Source organism: Nelumbo lutea, chromosome 1 (genome assembly GCF_056320005.1).
Source record: "Nelumbo lutea isolate HS-2025 chromosome 1, American lotus-T2T, whole genome shotgun sequence".
NCBI classification, from domain to species: domain Eukaryota; kingdom Viridiplantae; phylum Streptophyta; class Magnoliopsida; order Proteales; family Nelumbonaceae; genus Nelumbo; species Nelumbo lutea.
In genome coordinates this window covers 59,854,706-59,870,117 of record NC_142684.1, presented here as the reverse complement: position 1 = coordinate 59,870,117, position 15,412 = coordinate 59,854,706, and the positions used below count along the sequence as shown (strand labels likewise).

Genomic DNA, 15,412 nt, shown 5'->3' with positions numbered 1-15,412 from the left:
TGACCTGGCAACATCTATTCCCAAGAAATACTTTAATGTTCCAAGGTCCTTTGTTTGAAAATGATTTTGCAGAAATACATTTAGTTTGCCAATCCCCAATTTATCACTACCAGTGATGACAATATCATCCACATAGACCACTAATAAAATCTTCCCAGCTTTTGAGTCATAGCTGAACACTGAGTGATCAACTTGGCATTGCTTCATTCCAAAATTCTTCACCACTTCGCTGAACTTCCCAAACCAAGCACGTGGAGATTGCTTCAACCCATAAATTGCTTTCTTAAGCTTGCACACCTTACCACCCTCCCCCTGAGCAACAAACCCGGGTGGTTGCTCCATATATACCTCCTCCACTAGATCACCATGGAGGAAGGCATTCTTTATGCCAAGTTGAAGGAGAGGCCAATCATACATAACTGCCAAGGAAATTAGGACACGAACGAAACCAATTTTAGCCATCGGAGAGAATGTCTCCATGTAGTCCACACCATACAACTGTGAGTAACCTTTAGCAACAAGTCTGGCCTTCAGACGCTCCACACTACCATCTGGCAAGTATTTCACAGTATACACCCATTTACAGCCCACAACATGCTTACCAGGTGGGCGAGTAGTAAGTTCCCACGTTTGAGTATGTTGAAGAGTAGAAAGTTCCTCCTTCATTACCCGCCACCATCCAGGTGAACTAGTGGAGGAGGTATATATGGAGCAACCACCTGGGTTTGTTGCTCAGGGGGAGGGTGGTAAGGTGTGCAAGCTGAAGAAAGCAATTTATGGGTTGAAGCAATCTCCACGTGCTTGGTTTGGGAAGTTCAGCGAAGTGGTGAAGAGTTTTGGAATGAAGCAATGCCAGGTCGATCACTCAGTGTTCAGATATGACTCAAAAGCTGGGAAGATTTTATTAGTGGTCTATGTGGATGATATTGTTATCACTGGTAGTGATAAATTGGGGATTGGCAAACTAAAGGTATTTCTGCAAAATCATTTTCAAACAAAGGACCTTGGAACATTAAAGTATTTCTTGGGAATAGATGTTGCCAGGTCAAAACAAGGTGTGAATCTGTGCCAAAGGAAATATGTCCTTGATTTATTGGAAATATGTCCTTGGTATCAGAGCTAGGTTCCTGACCTACGTTAGTTGGTAAAGCACCTCAGCATTGTTCGTGACTCTTCACATTTGTTTCTGGTCAGTCGATGGAGAGAACTGGTTCGCCCTAGGTCAGAAACATTACAACTTGTCTCTCTGCTGCGCATAACCTTCCTCAACAAGGAAAGTGACTTCAGCAGTGAATGGTTGATTGATATTCTCAAAGGAAGGTCGGTTCTCTCTTCTTCTAGTGTTATATTTCTGGGTAGAAACCCTACAGGAAGCTGTTAGTATTGAGTAGAACTTAGAGAACTAGGTTCATTGTTGCCCTAGGAAGGGCTGTGTGTGCAGTAGCCGAATGGTGTAGGGCTGTTGTAAGTTGTTGAATGGTGTTAGGGCTGCTGTAAGTGGCCGAGTGGTGTAAGGTAGAATGCAGTGACCTTGCCGAACTCCTTGTGGTTGTGTAATGCCCTCTTAAGTGTGTTAAACAAGTTTGAACTAGGTGCAACAGATTTGGCTGTGTTGTGGTGCTTGAGTGGTTGTAAGAGGGCCTTACTTGTGATTAGTGAATGGTAAACTGATGCTTATGTGGGACGTAAGTGTGTGAAGTCAGCAGTAGTGTGAATAAGAACAAGTGTGTGCTTCCATTGTGGTGTTTTGAGGCTGCAATAGGTGCTGAAATATCAAACAGTGAACAACATCAATCAGTTTGTAGCTGAGAAGTAAAGTTAGAGACAACTGTGAAAGAGTACAATGGCAACAATAGGAGATGGCTACAATGATCAGAAACCTAGTGTAGTAATTTCCTCCAACTACCTAGGGGTACAAATGACCTCAATTAAGCTAAATGGGGAGAACTATGTTCCATGGGCTAAATCAGTGGAAGTTTTTCTCAAGGCAAAGAAGAAAGTAAAACATGTAAAAGATGAGAAGCCACCGGTTGACTCTCCAGGGTTTGATGATTGGGAACAAGAAGATGCTCAAATCATGACTTGGCTGTGGACCAAAATTAGTGCCAACTTCATGTTCCTTGATACAGCTAAGGATATATGGGAGCATGCTAAGAAGCTATATTTTGGACAAGATAACACAACAAGAGTATATCAGCTATATCAGGAGTACCTTGATTTACAAGAAGGAACCAAAACACTAGAAGAGTACTATGCCTGCATGAAGAATATAAGGAATGAACTCAATGTCTATCATCCCGTTACTCCAGATATTCAAGTTCAGCAACAGCAAAGGGAGCAGCTGAAGTCGGAATATGAACCAATTAGAGCTCAAATATTGGGGGGCTCTACTCTTCCTACACTTGATGAAGTATTCTCAAGACTTCGTAGAATTTCTTTGGGCCAGACAAAGAACCCCACACAGTATGATAGATCAGCACTTGTGACAGCTAGAGGTGGTGGACATAGTACAAGAGGGGGAGGTCATTCCAGAGGGGGCGTGGCAATTCCATGATTGGTCGGGGTGGCTGTGACTCAGGGGGAGGCCGTGGCAGAGAAAAAAACAACTCTACAAGGAAATGTACTCATTGTGGTAGGGATGGACACATGAATTTCTGTTATGACCTACATGGTCTTCCCTCTAAATGGGCTAATCATGCTGTAGCAGGCGAGGTTGCTATTAGTGATAGTAAACTGGCAAATCGAACACCTCCCACATCTACATCTACTACTTCTGGGAGGGAGATGGTGAGTGTTCCGCGTGATGAGTATGAACGGTTCATTCAAACTACTTCACAGCATACTACTGCCACATATGCCCAATCAGGTATTGCTTGCATGTCATCTAAAACTCCTTCCTGGATTATTGACTCTAGAGCCTCAGATCATATGACCGGGACTCCAGGTGTGTTCTCTTTTCTTTTTGAAATCTCCACATCACAAATTGTTACACTTGCCAATGGGTCATCATCTCCCATCTGTGGTGTTGGTAATGTTGACTTGGCTTCTGTCCCCTTATCATCTGTTTTATATGTACCTAAGTTTTCATTCAATCTTATGTCTGTTAGTAAAATGACCAAAGCTCTTAACTGTTCTGTTACCCTCTTTCCTTCCACTTGTGTTTTTCAAGATCTCAAGACGAGGAAGAAGATTGGTGGGGGGCATGAAGCTGGTGGATTGTATTACCTTGACGGCGGTGGATCTTCAATTGCACTTCAGACTTCCCTTACTCCTCTACAATGGCATTGCCGACTGGGACATCCATCTCTCAAGGTTCTCAAGATGTTGGTTCCATCATTGAGTCAGTTATCAGTTTTACAATGTGAGTCATGTCAGTTTGGTAAACACTGTCGTGTGTTCTTCAGTCCAAGAGTTGAGAGTCGTATGTTGAGTCCTTTTTCTTTGGTTCATTCAGATGTTTGGGGTCCAATCAAAATAGAGTCTTATAATGGGTACAAGTATTTTGTCTCCTTTATTGATGATTGTTCAAGAATGACATGAATTTACTTAATGAAAGAAAGAAGTGAATTATTTTCTATTTTTCAAAAATTCCATGCTGAAATACACACACAATTTGGTGTTCAATCAAAGTTCTCCGTTCAGATAATGGTCGTGAATACTTTCTTATTGCATTTCAACAGTATTTGGAACAACATGGCATTATTCATCAGACCTCATGTGCTTTCACCCATCAACAAAATGTGGCTGAACGGAAGAATCGTCATCTTCTTGAAATTGCTCGGTCTATGCTTCACCACATGAATGTTCCTAAACGGTTTTGGAGTGATGCTGTACTCACTGCATGTTTTCTCATTAATCAAATGCCCTCTTTTATTCTTCATGGTCGGTCCCCCTTCTCCATCTTGTTTCCCACTTTATCTCCGTTTCCATTAATTCCTCGTGTCTTTGGTTGTGTGCTTTGTTCATAATCCGAGTCTTGGAATAGACAAGCTAGATGCACGCTCTGAAACCATGTTTCGACTGCTGCTACAGTAGTCCGAAGAAGAAGAAGAAGAAGAAGAAGAAGAAGGGTCAGTCGAAAATTTGACGGTTAACCCATCCAGTCGACCCCCTTAATCTATATTAGATTCTAATAATGTTTACAAAGATAGAAATGCCCTTACTTAAGTGTGGGGCAGAGTAACTCTAATAACACTGCCACATAAGCAAGTTACTTAATAAACAGAAGAAGACTAAACTACCCCTATTCGGCACATCTTAACACTCCCCCTCAAGTTGGAGAATATATGTCATATAATCCTAGCTTGTTAATAGATAACTCACTTTCCCTGAGCTTAGAGCTTTTGTAAACAAATCTGCCCACTGGTCATTGGAGCCCACATGTTCTGTATTTATCTCTTCGGCAAGAACCTTCTCTCTCACAAAGTGGCAATCAACCTCTATGTGCTTTATTCTCTCATGAAAGACAGGATTGGATGAGATATGGAGTGCAACTTGGTTGTCACAGTACAGTTTCATAGGTTTATCCATGTGAAACCCAATTTCTTGTAGGAGATTCCTCAGCCACACTAATTCATAGGTAGTGTGAGCCATGGCCCTATATTCGGCTTCAGCACTGCTTTTGGCTACAACCGTCTGCTTTTTACTAGCCTCATCAATTCCAACCCCTGAATTAAAGCTTTCAGTTCAGCCTTTTGAGAGTTGCCAAACCCAATAGATCCAGAGTAGCTTAGTAGGATACACCCATTGCGATCTCTGATTACACCCCCAATGGCTGCATCTATCAACATTCAAATTGAGCTTACAATTATGAAAAAAAAAATTCAACTCGAGTTTATCTATTGTTGGAACACATCAACAGACCACCCTCTTTGGTCTACTGTCCTGAAAATCAGCAACGGTTTTCCATTCCCCTAACATATCATTTGGAGAAACACCTTTTGAATTCTTTACTCACCATGTCTCAGTAGGCAGCTCTAATCATAGTTAGTTCAATTAACTCCTCCACCCTCCTTTTCTTCTCCTCAATGATTCTGGCATTCCTTTCTTGCTGGACTCCAAAGTACAGAACCTCTAACACATTGCCATAAAACTAAACATCTTTTTGACTTCTGTTGGAGGCACCGAAACACGCCCCCAAAAGAGATAAAAAGTGAACCCAAGTTGTGTTGCAAAAGTACAATGCAACAAAAGAGATGGTTGGTGGTTTCCCCATTTCTAAAGCAAATGACACAAATATAAGGTGAGAGACACCCTCATAGGTGTTAATGATTTGTATGGCAGCTTCCCATCAGAAAACCTTTACTTTGGGAGGAATAGGGCTGCCCCACACTTCTTTAATTGGGAAAGAGTCCGGTTTAGGAGGTTGGTGAAAGGTTTGGAAAAAAGAATCACAAGAGACAACCCATTATTGTTAGGTTCTGTTGAAGGCATTTTTTTAATCCAAATAATATTTAATAATATAATAAACCAAATAAGTGGGTTGGCTAGTCTGCTAGCCAAATCATCAAAACTATAAAAAGTATCCCATATGAGAGTTCCCTCTCCTTAAGTGGGAGGGACAGGTGTCTTTCATCTAGGAGGAGGAGGTAGTTACATAACTACTCAACTCCCTATTTAAGCTCCTTAAGGGGAAGCTAGACATGGACACTCTCTTCAGGGAAAATTTTCTCAAGAGATTCTTAAGAAAAGCAAAGATAAAGAGGGAAGAAAAGAGAAGTGCTCAAGGGAAGGCAGGGAAGGAAAAGTCTCACTAGTACAGGTAGAAAAAGGAAAGTCCTCTCTGTGAATACTTCCTATATATGTCTTCTGCTATGTATCCTTATTTCGCTCTCTTATATTTTCACTTTTGAGAAGGGAAATAGAGGGAAATAAACCATCTACAACCAGGTGCCTCTACTTAGTTGATTGTGATCCCACTTTCAAGACAAAGTTAGGGATTAAACCATCTACAGTCTAATTCTCAAGGGCTGATTATGGTTCCCTTCAAATGAAAATGAAGAACAGATGGATAAAAACTGTCTACAATCAAATATTCAGTTTGATTGACTATGGTTCCGTTTTTATATGCAAAAAATCCAAGGGTTAAGGCTGTCTACAGTCAAAATTTTATTTGATTGACTGCAGCTTATTATGAAGAAAGGAGTGAGAAGGAAATTTTCTTTGTATCAAAAAGAAAAGAAAGAAATGTATTGTTGTATAGTTTATCAATATTTTCTTTTTCTTTCTTCTCATTTTTGTACACTTAATGTAAAAGAAACACAAATGAAAAGTTCTTTTTAAGTACCCTATTGTTCTTTTCTTTTGTTCTATGCATTCATTTCTTCAAGTCAGAATCAAAAGGTGTTCTCTACTTTCTTGTGGAGATGTGATTAAAGGGAACAATCTGTATGATTCCCTGAATGGGCCTTACCCAAAATAATAAAAACTCAATCACTTGATTGACTGAATTATGTTGTGTGAGAGTTTATTAAAATTTTCACAGCAACAAGTTCACACACTCTCTCATCCACTTCTAAAGGATTAAAGCTTATTTATTGGAGAATATCAAGAAGAGAGGTCATTTCACCCATTTCTTACTCACTCAAGGAAGGCTCTTCTCAAACCCAAAGCTCACACGGTCACACCCACCCTTTTCCATCATGTGTTACTAGGTCAGCAATAGGTTTATTTTTAAGGGTAGAGAGGTTATAGATTCTTGGAAAGGCTTGACAAAAGGCAGCCATTGCCCACCAATAGCATCATACCTTATATGTTGCGAAAAGGTTGGGAGTAAGGTCATAATTGCTTTCCATGGACTTTTTAGAGTGGGATTTTTACAAGACCAGAAGTCCAACCATTAGGATGAAGACCATGGATGCTTTTAATAAGCAAATTCCACAATGCCTGAGGTTCATTAGGGAATCTCCATAACCACTTACCTAGAAGAGCCATATTTCTGATTGTCCCCTCTTACAGCCTTCCCAAGTTTTTTCTTTTGATTCTTTGTCATCACTTACTTAAATTCACCACCTGCATCATCCATGCATCTAATGCATTTCTATATTATAACTACTTGGAATGAAAACACAACTTCTTGCTTAGTTCCATCTTCCACTATTCAATTTAAATGAATTTCTGTCATGGGCTCATGCTCAAGCTTGAATATTGTTCACAATTACTATTAGCAATACAATTGTTTCTCTGTGCACATGATCAAGTATTGTTATTCTCCTTTATAATGTATATGTTCTCGTTCCTTGTTTCTGAGGAAGAAAAAAAACAGGATTGCTTCTCACCTCACATTGATGATCATTTGTCTGGACAAGAATTAAATCTCCTTGGGTGTACTTCACATTCTTCCGCCATGGGTCTCAGATCATCTTTTCTATGGACACTTGCTCAGCAGGGAAAATGAATTCTTCTGCCACTGCAGTGCCATCAGAGCTTGATACATCATTTCATGATACTTCTATTATTATTCCTAAAGAAGGTTTTGCAGCCAATTTTGAAGCCAGAAGAAATCTGCCTGTTGAGAAAAATAAAGATGACATTAATGGTGGAACTTGCAAGAAGATATCTTTTGCTGATGTGATGTGTCCTTCATGCAAACAACTTCTCTTTCGACCTGCAGTTCTTAATTGTGGCCATGGTAATCTTAGCAGTTAGCACCAATCTCACGTTGTACACTTTTGGAAAAACTGAATTCCTATTATTCTTGTTCTGATGTTTTCTTTTCTTCAGTGTTTTGTGAATCTTGTATAGCTATCAATGTGGATGAAACACTTAGGTGCCAAATTGTCAAAGTCTGCATCCAAATGGATGTCCAAAAGTATGTTTGGAGCTTCATAATTTTTTAGAGAAACAATTCAATGTGGAGTATACACTAAGAAGAGAGGCAGTCCAGGACAAACAAGTCCATTGTCAAAGTGGGATTCCATCAACTAGTATGTTTCAATTGCTTAAAGTGTTCTCTTTTTATTAATGATGCTTAAACAACTTTGTGTTGAATCACTAATTTTATTGTAAAATTTTCTTTTTTTTTTCTCTTCTTTCGTGGCTTTTTTCTTGAATGAGTTTTTTTTTTTTTTTGAAGCATTATTAGACGCACAAGTAGTATTTTTTTGATAGTATATCTAAAAATTTTATAACATAGAAAAGGAAAGGTAGAGGGCCTTGTGGCCAAAGCAAAAGCAATCAAGCTAATCATCTAGAAAGTTACTGTTATTAGTAAAAATCAAAATGACTATAAGTTGTAGTCCTATTAGGAGTTTCCAAATCAGGTTTCTAACTTGATTAGAAGTTATCTAACTTAGAAACCTTTCTAATCATAATAGAAACAAATAAATATCCAAGCTCATTCCAAGTTTGACCCAAATAATCCAATTACCCAATTCCTAGTCAAACTTGGTATAGGCCTTATAGGACTAGTCAAACTAGTCCTAGTATATGTAGGGAATTGGATCAATTCACTCAAATCCTTTCATTAAAAAAAAATTGACTAACCAATTAGACCTGAATCATGTATGGAGTGGGACCCACTAAGTCCTCAGTCCTCACACAGTCACACTTAACCATATGGGTTCAGCCCATGTAGAGAACCACATGGGCCGAACTCACTAGATCTACCTAGTGAACCTCTTGTCCAATCTAATTGGGTTTGGAATCGGCCCAACACTTAAGCATAAGTGGGTCTTGGGTTCAGCCACCCTATGAAGCTCAAAGCCAATGAATTAATATGAGAAATAAGCCCATCAGGTTTCAGCCCATAATATATATACACTACTCAGGGAAGGACCTCTTCCCTGACTGTGGAGTGTAGTGTCACTCTCTTCTCAGATGGATCCGAAGAGTAAAACCTTTTGCAAACCCTTTCATAAAATAAATTATTTATAGATATAAATACATTTTGCGGATTAACTTCAAAACACATGTTGAAATCCATAGCCGACAGTGTTAGGTTTCCATAAAAGAGAGTGTAAATCAAGACTTTCTCTTTGTTTGACTAAGTGGCTGATCCTATCACAATGAACACCTACTCAAGTGATATTCCAAACTGCTCCCACATACTCAAGTATTTAACCCTTAGAGGATCTCACTAGTTGATAGATACATCAAAAGCAGCTAAGTCCAACACTTAGTGAGTACCATTATCAAGTTTAGGGGTTAAGTGCAACTTTCTAGTTTTGCCCATTTGTCTCCAAGGTATAGGGCATAACAAAAAATGGTCATTGTTCAATGTTTTAGCAAACACCCACTGATTGTACCTTAGATCTAACCCTAGCAATTGAGACAGACTGCTCCACCAATTTGGTAAAACAATAGTGTCAGTCTTGGCAAGATAAATTCCCCAAGTTTATCCAATAATTGAGGACATTCTAAACTAGCATAAGTCTCATAATAATTATAAAAAATCATGTCTAATAAATGTCCAGTTTAAGGGGTAATGCACAGAAACATGCCAAACCATACATGAAATAATAATTATATGATTTTATTCACTAATAAATGTCAGAATACTTCAATCCGATTGGAGTTGAGGGCATAGACTGTTTAACTCTCTCTATAGACTCGAAACAAAATGTCCTCACTCACTCAATCCTGGTCCCACATAACCAATGGCTAAATAAGTAAAAGACCAAATTATATCAAAATTTCACACAAGACCCTCTTCCTCCCATAAATACATACAAGTCCCCAAAATTTATCAACATTAGAAGTATACCCTTGTAACCTCCAACATGACCCACTCCCCACTTTCCAATAAAGAAACCATTGAATCAATGAATTGAATTTCATAATCTCCTTCTAGACACTTACCCCATAAGAAGTCCTCACCTCCCTTGCATCCCACCCAAAGTTTACCATGTGAAGAGTCCCAATGATGTATCTGTAGAAGAAATGAAGGGTAGTTTTGTAATTCTACTGTATTTTATTATCCTTACTTGTACTATAATAGGCATGTACTTTAGTGTACAGCTCTTTTATTATCTTTGTAAGGACAATCTTTTCTGGGTTGGTTCGATCTGATTGATCAACCCTAACAGATCTGAACCTTTGTCTCATCTCTTGCTCTTTCACCTTCTTACAAACTAACATGGTGTTAGAGTAGGCTGCTCTCTGATCCTTATCTCTTCTTTTTTGATCAGTTTGAGAACTACAATCATTGCAGATTGACTCTGGACTGTTTCGATCTCTCTAGAGACATTTTCTCTGTGTTTTGCGCATCTAGTAAGAGAGACTTCATTAGATCTCTATCGTATGACATTAGTTTGCAGTAAGAATTGAAAGGAAGTGTCACCTAGGCCCTCTCATCATATTCTGACTTTTTTGTTGAGATTTGAGAAGTTTTGAGAGAGATCTATACATCTCTTCTGGGAGATTGCATCTAGACTTTCCTTTTCTGGACTGTGTATCCAGTTTTCTCCATTTGCTGGAACTTGGACAATTTCTGGTGATTGTAAAAGGTTTCTATTATCAGTTTTTTGACTCTCTTAGTTTGATTACTACTTTATTGTTTGATTCGATCTGTCTTTACTTTGTCTCATTTTCATTATGGCTCTTGAAAAGAATGAATTTATTTCTGTCAAGTTCGATGGGAGCAACTATGCTCTCTGGAAGTTTCATTTTCAATATTTTGTTGAAGGGAAAGGCATGTGGGGTTATATTGATGGTTCCACTTCCATGCCTGATGCTAATGATGTCAAAGGGTTGAAACAATGGAGAACTGAGAATGCTTAAGTTACTTCATGGATATGTGGGTCTATCTCAATGGATGTTAGTATTCCGATGAGAGGTCTCAAATCAGCCTATGACATGTTCGAATACCTTGAAAAGGTATATCAACAATTGAATATGTCTAGGCAATATCAGATTGAAATTGATATCTTCTCCTATGTTCAAGGGGAGAAGCTGATTTAGGAATACTATGCATGATCTTTGGACTGAATACGAATTGGCTCACTTTGGGGATCTATCTATAGGTTGTTGTGTGAAGACTATGAAGAAGCATCCTAGTAAGAGAAAGACCATGCACTTTTTGATGCACTTTTTGGTGCAAAGTTTAGGATGCTTCTTCATAGTCTTCACACAACAACCATATCGTTACACATGGGTCTATTTTCTTCGAAAGAAATCAGAAGTCTTCTCCATGTTTAAGAACTTTCATGCTATGGTAATGACCCGGTTTAAAAGCACTATAAATATTTTGAGGTCAGATTCAGGGGGAGAGTACTATGATGGTGAGGATGGTGAGTTTCAAACATATCTTAAACAACACGGTGTTCAGTCCCAAAGATCTTGTCCTGGTACTTCTCAACAGAATGGAGTATCAGAGCGCAAGAACCGTCACATTGCTAGTATGGTGAGATCCTTGATACAAGACTCTCATGCTCCCCTTGCCTTCTGGGTGGAGGCGATCTGCATTGCTGTTCACCTCATCAATATTCTTCCAACACCTATTCTTGGAAATTCTTCTCTCCATCAGTCCTTATTTTATCGCCCACCATACTTAATGGCTTCGGGTGTATTTGTTTTGCCCATCTCCCACCCCATGAACACACCAAGCTAACTGCTCAATCAACTATGTGTGCTTTTATGGGATATAGTACGAAACACAAGGGGTTTCTCTTTTATGATCCCAAAGTCCGTCGGTTGCACATTTCTCGCAATGTCTTCTTTTTTGAGAATCTTTCATTCTTTGAACATATTAGAAAATTGCCTGCACCATCCATTTCTATTCTTCATAACTTTGGTTTTACAGGTGATTCTCCTTCATTTCGGCCTCTTTAGATGTATTTTAGGAAGCATCCAGTTTGCCCATTGCCTTTGCCTCCTCCACCTCAAGCAACAATGACTGGTTATTCATCTCCATCCAACAGTACTGTAAGTACAAATTCTCCTCTCGAGGATTTACCTTCATATATTCCTTTGTGTTGGTCATCTCGTATTTCTCGTCCACCTGATCACTGTTGCTTCTTTTCTTGTCATATCTCCTTCTCAGTTGTTTTGTCATCCACAGATATTCTTAAGTCTTACAGCCAGACCATAGCAGTTGAGCATTGGAAAGATGCTATGGATTCAGAGGTTCAAACTTTATTGGAGAATGATACATGGGACCTTGTCTCTCCTCCCCCAGATGCCTCCATAATTGGTAGCCGATGGGTTTACACTATGAAACTACTTTGGATAGATATAAGGCCTGTCTGGTTGCTCAAGGTTACAAGCAAGAGTATGGAATTGATTATGACGAAACTTTTGCTCCTGTGGCCAAAATGACAACAACTTGTTTTCTACTAGCCATTACTGCACTCATACAGTGGACAATTCACTAAATGGATGTCAAGAATGCCTTCCTCCATGGAGAGTTATAGGAGACGATTTATATGAAACCACCTCCTGGCTACTATGACAATCCTTGGTGTGTAAACTGAAGAAATCCCTATATGGTCTTAAACAAGTTCCACGAGCTTGGTTTGATCGCTTCTGTGTAGTAGAGTTGGAGGTTGGTTTTCAGTAGAGTGCTTCAGACTACTCTCTTTTTACTCTCAAGTGAGCTCAAGGGTTGAATCTTCTTTTGGTTTATGTTGATGACATCCTTATTACTAGAGATGATGTGGATGGTATTAACAAACTCAAACTTCTGCTTAGTAACTCCTTCAAAATGAAAGATCTTGGGCCAGTAACATACTTTCTTGGACTTGAAATTCAAAGAGGTCATTGTGGTTACTTTATCAACCAACAGAAATATGCTTTTCCTTTGGTGACTCTTTCTCTCTTGATCAACTCCAAACATGTTGATACACCTCTGGAGCTTAACTGTAAGTCGAGTAAAGATGAGGGTGATCTCTTCCCTGATGCTACCCTGTATCGACAACTTGTAGGTAGTCTTATCTACCTAACCATGACTAGATCGGACATTTCCTTTGCGGTTCAGATTGTGAGTTAGTTTGTTTTTTCTCTACGTTAGCCCCACTATTCTGTAGTTCTCTGGATTGTTCGTTATGTACAAGGTACACTATCACATGGCTTATTTTTCTCACCCTCTTCATCCATACAGCTCCGAGCTTATGCAAATGCAGATTGGGCAGGTTGCCCTATCACTTGTCTTTCTACTACTGGTTGGTTTATATTCCTTGGTGATTTTTTATTTTTTGGAAATGCAAGAAACAACAAACGGTTTCCAAATCATCTATTGAAGTCGAGTACAGAGCCATGTCCTCAGTATGCAGTGAAATAATCTGGCTTAAGGCATTATTTTATGACTTGAATATTGATCACTCATGCTATTCCTCTGTTTGCTGACAACATGAGTGCAATCAAGATTGCAACTAATCCCGTATTTCATGAGTGCACTAAACATATTGAGGTGGACTGTCACTTCATTCATGACTTTCTCCATGTGGGTCACATCTTTCTTCCACATGTTTCATCGGGTCTATAGCTTGCAAATCTCTTCACCAAAGCCATGACCAAAGCCCAACATAAATTTCTTGTTGACAAATTGATGCTTATACACCAACATCAGTTTGAGGGGGAGTGTAGAAGAAATGAAGGGTAGTTTTGTAATTCTACTTTATTTTATTATTCTTACTTGTACTGTAATAGGCATGTACTTTAGTGTACAGCTCTTTTATTCTCTTTGTGAGGGCAATCTTGTCCATTTACCTAATATTAATATAAATACTTCTTTTCTAGGTTGGTTTGATCTGATTGATCAACCCTAACAAATCTGAACCTTTGTCTCATCTCTTGCTCTTTCACCTTCTCACGAACCGACAATATCATATTCTATAGTCCCCATAAGAAGTCCTCACCTCCCTTACCAAGACCTTCTTTGCTCCTAAACTTACTACTAACCTTATTTCACTTGGTTAATTGGACGATGAAGGTAATATACTAACTTTTTCCTAGGATTTTAGGACCGGTGCACTAGAAATGTGAAAGGGAAGGGGTGTAGGTTGAGCCCCTTGTTTGCACAAGAGTTTGAGAAATCTCAACCAGCATCATCCTCTGTTTATTTGAGCTTTTCTTCATTGAGTCCTGTTTTGGGTCAAAGAAATAATGTCTGGAATTTATGTCATAAACGTTTAGATCACCCAAATTTTGAAAAACTTGAACTTTTGTTTGACTTTGGCTTCATTAGAACTAAAATTCCCTCTATGAAAGCTTTTGATGTATCTTGTGCTTCTTGTTGCTTAAGAGTCGTAATTTTCCATTACTCACAAAGCTGAACATGCTACTTTACCTTTTGAAATTATACGTAGTGATGTATGGACTTCATCTGTTGTTTCACATTTGGGATACAAATATTTTGTATTGTTCATTGATGATTGTATCAAGTACGCTTGGATCTACTTTCTCAAACACAAGTTAGAAGCTTTTCCAACCTTTGTATCAGGTACATTTGGATTGACTCAGGGGGAGAATATAGTGGAGAATTTCTGGTTTAATTGAAAAATAATGGCATACAAGTTCAACGGAGCTATCTCAACACTCAGCAAAATGGTATGGCAGAACAGAAGAATGGCCATGTTCTCAATGTTGTGAGGACTCTTCTGCAAAAGTCACATGTGCCTTCCTCATTTTGGGTGGAGGCTGCTAGTACTATTGTGTATCTAGTTAGTTGTATTCCTTCATCTGTTCTTGCTAGCATGTCTCCTCATTAGAAAATGTTTGGTTAACCTCCAGATCTTTCCCATATTCATGTTTTTGCATGTCCATGTTTTGTACATCTTCCCTTTCGTAACCATTCTAAGCTTTCAACTCAATTTATTATGTGTGCCTTTGTGGGATACAACCCTAATCACAAGGGATTTCTTTGTTATGGTCCCTTTGCTTGTTGTATTCGTATTTCTCGGATTGTGATTTTTCTTAAGCATATCTCTTTCTTTTTGGGAGTAGCCAAGTTATTTACACTTTTTGTTTTTGTTTTGTATGACTTCGACTCATAGGATGCTTCGTCTTCAACTGTTGTGAAGGATCTTCTCGTCTTCTCTTGTAAGCGAGTTCGTGGTCCGCTGCCTGCACCTTCGACCTCCTTCCTCTCGATCCAAATCCTTCATCCATCCCAAACAACTTTGTAAGTGACACTCCTATTTTAGATCCCTCTGTTGCTCCTAATTCCTCTGCGTTGTTTTTCCCGTAACCCTAGCCCACTTAATCCCTATGGTTTTCCTTCAAACAATACTTCCTTTTTTGTTGTTTTTTCTTTTACAAATATTCCCTGTTCGTACCAACAGGCCATTAGTAGTCCTCATTGGAGAGATGCCATGGATGCAGGGATTCGGATTTTGCACAAAAATGACACATGGGACCTTGTCCCAACTCGTTCAGATGGCTCTATTATCGGGAGCAAGTGGGTCTACTCCATCAAGTTGAAATCTGATGGCTCTCTAGACCGATACAAAGCTTGACTTGTGGCTTAGGGCTATAT

General features: G+C 39.0%; 1 pseudogene across 1 annotated transcript in view; it reads left to right on the top strand.

The window, feature by feature from the left end:
* Positions 1-15,412, top strand: part of LOC148874768 (E3 ubiquitin-protein ligase PRT1-like) — a 59,327-nt pseudogene that overhangs the window by 21,345 nt on the left and 22,570 nt on the right. The window contains exons 4-5 of the transcript XR_016105866.1: positions 7,254-7,630; positions 7,723-7,925. The product of XR_016105866.1 is annotated as an E3 ubiquitin-protein ligase PRT1-like (transcript). The remainder of the gene's footprint in view (positions 1-7,253; positions 7,631-7,722; positions 7,926-15,412) is intronic.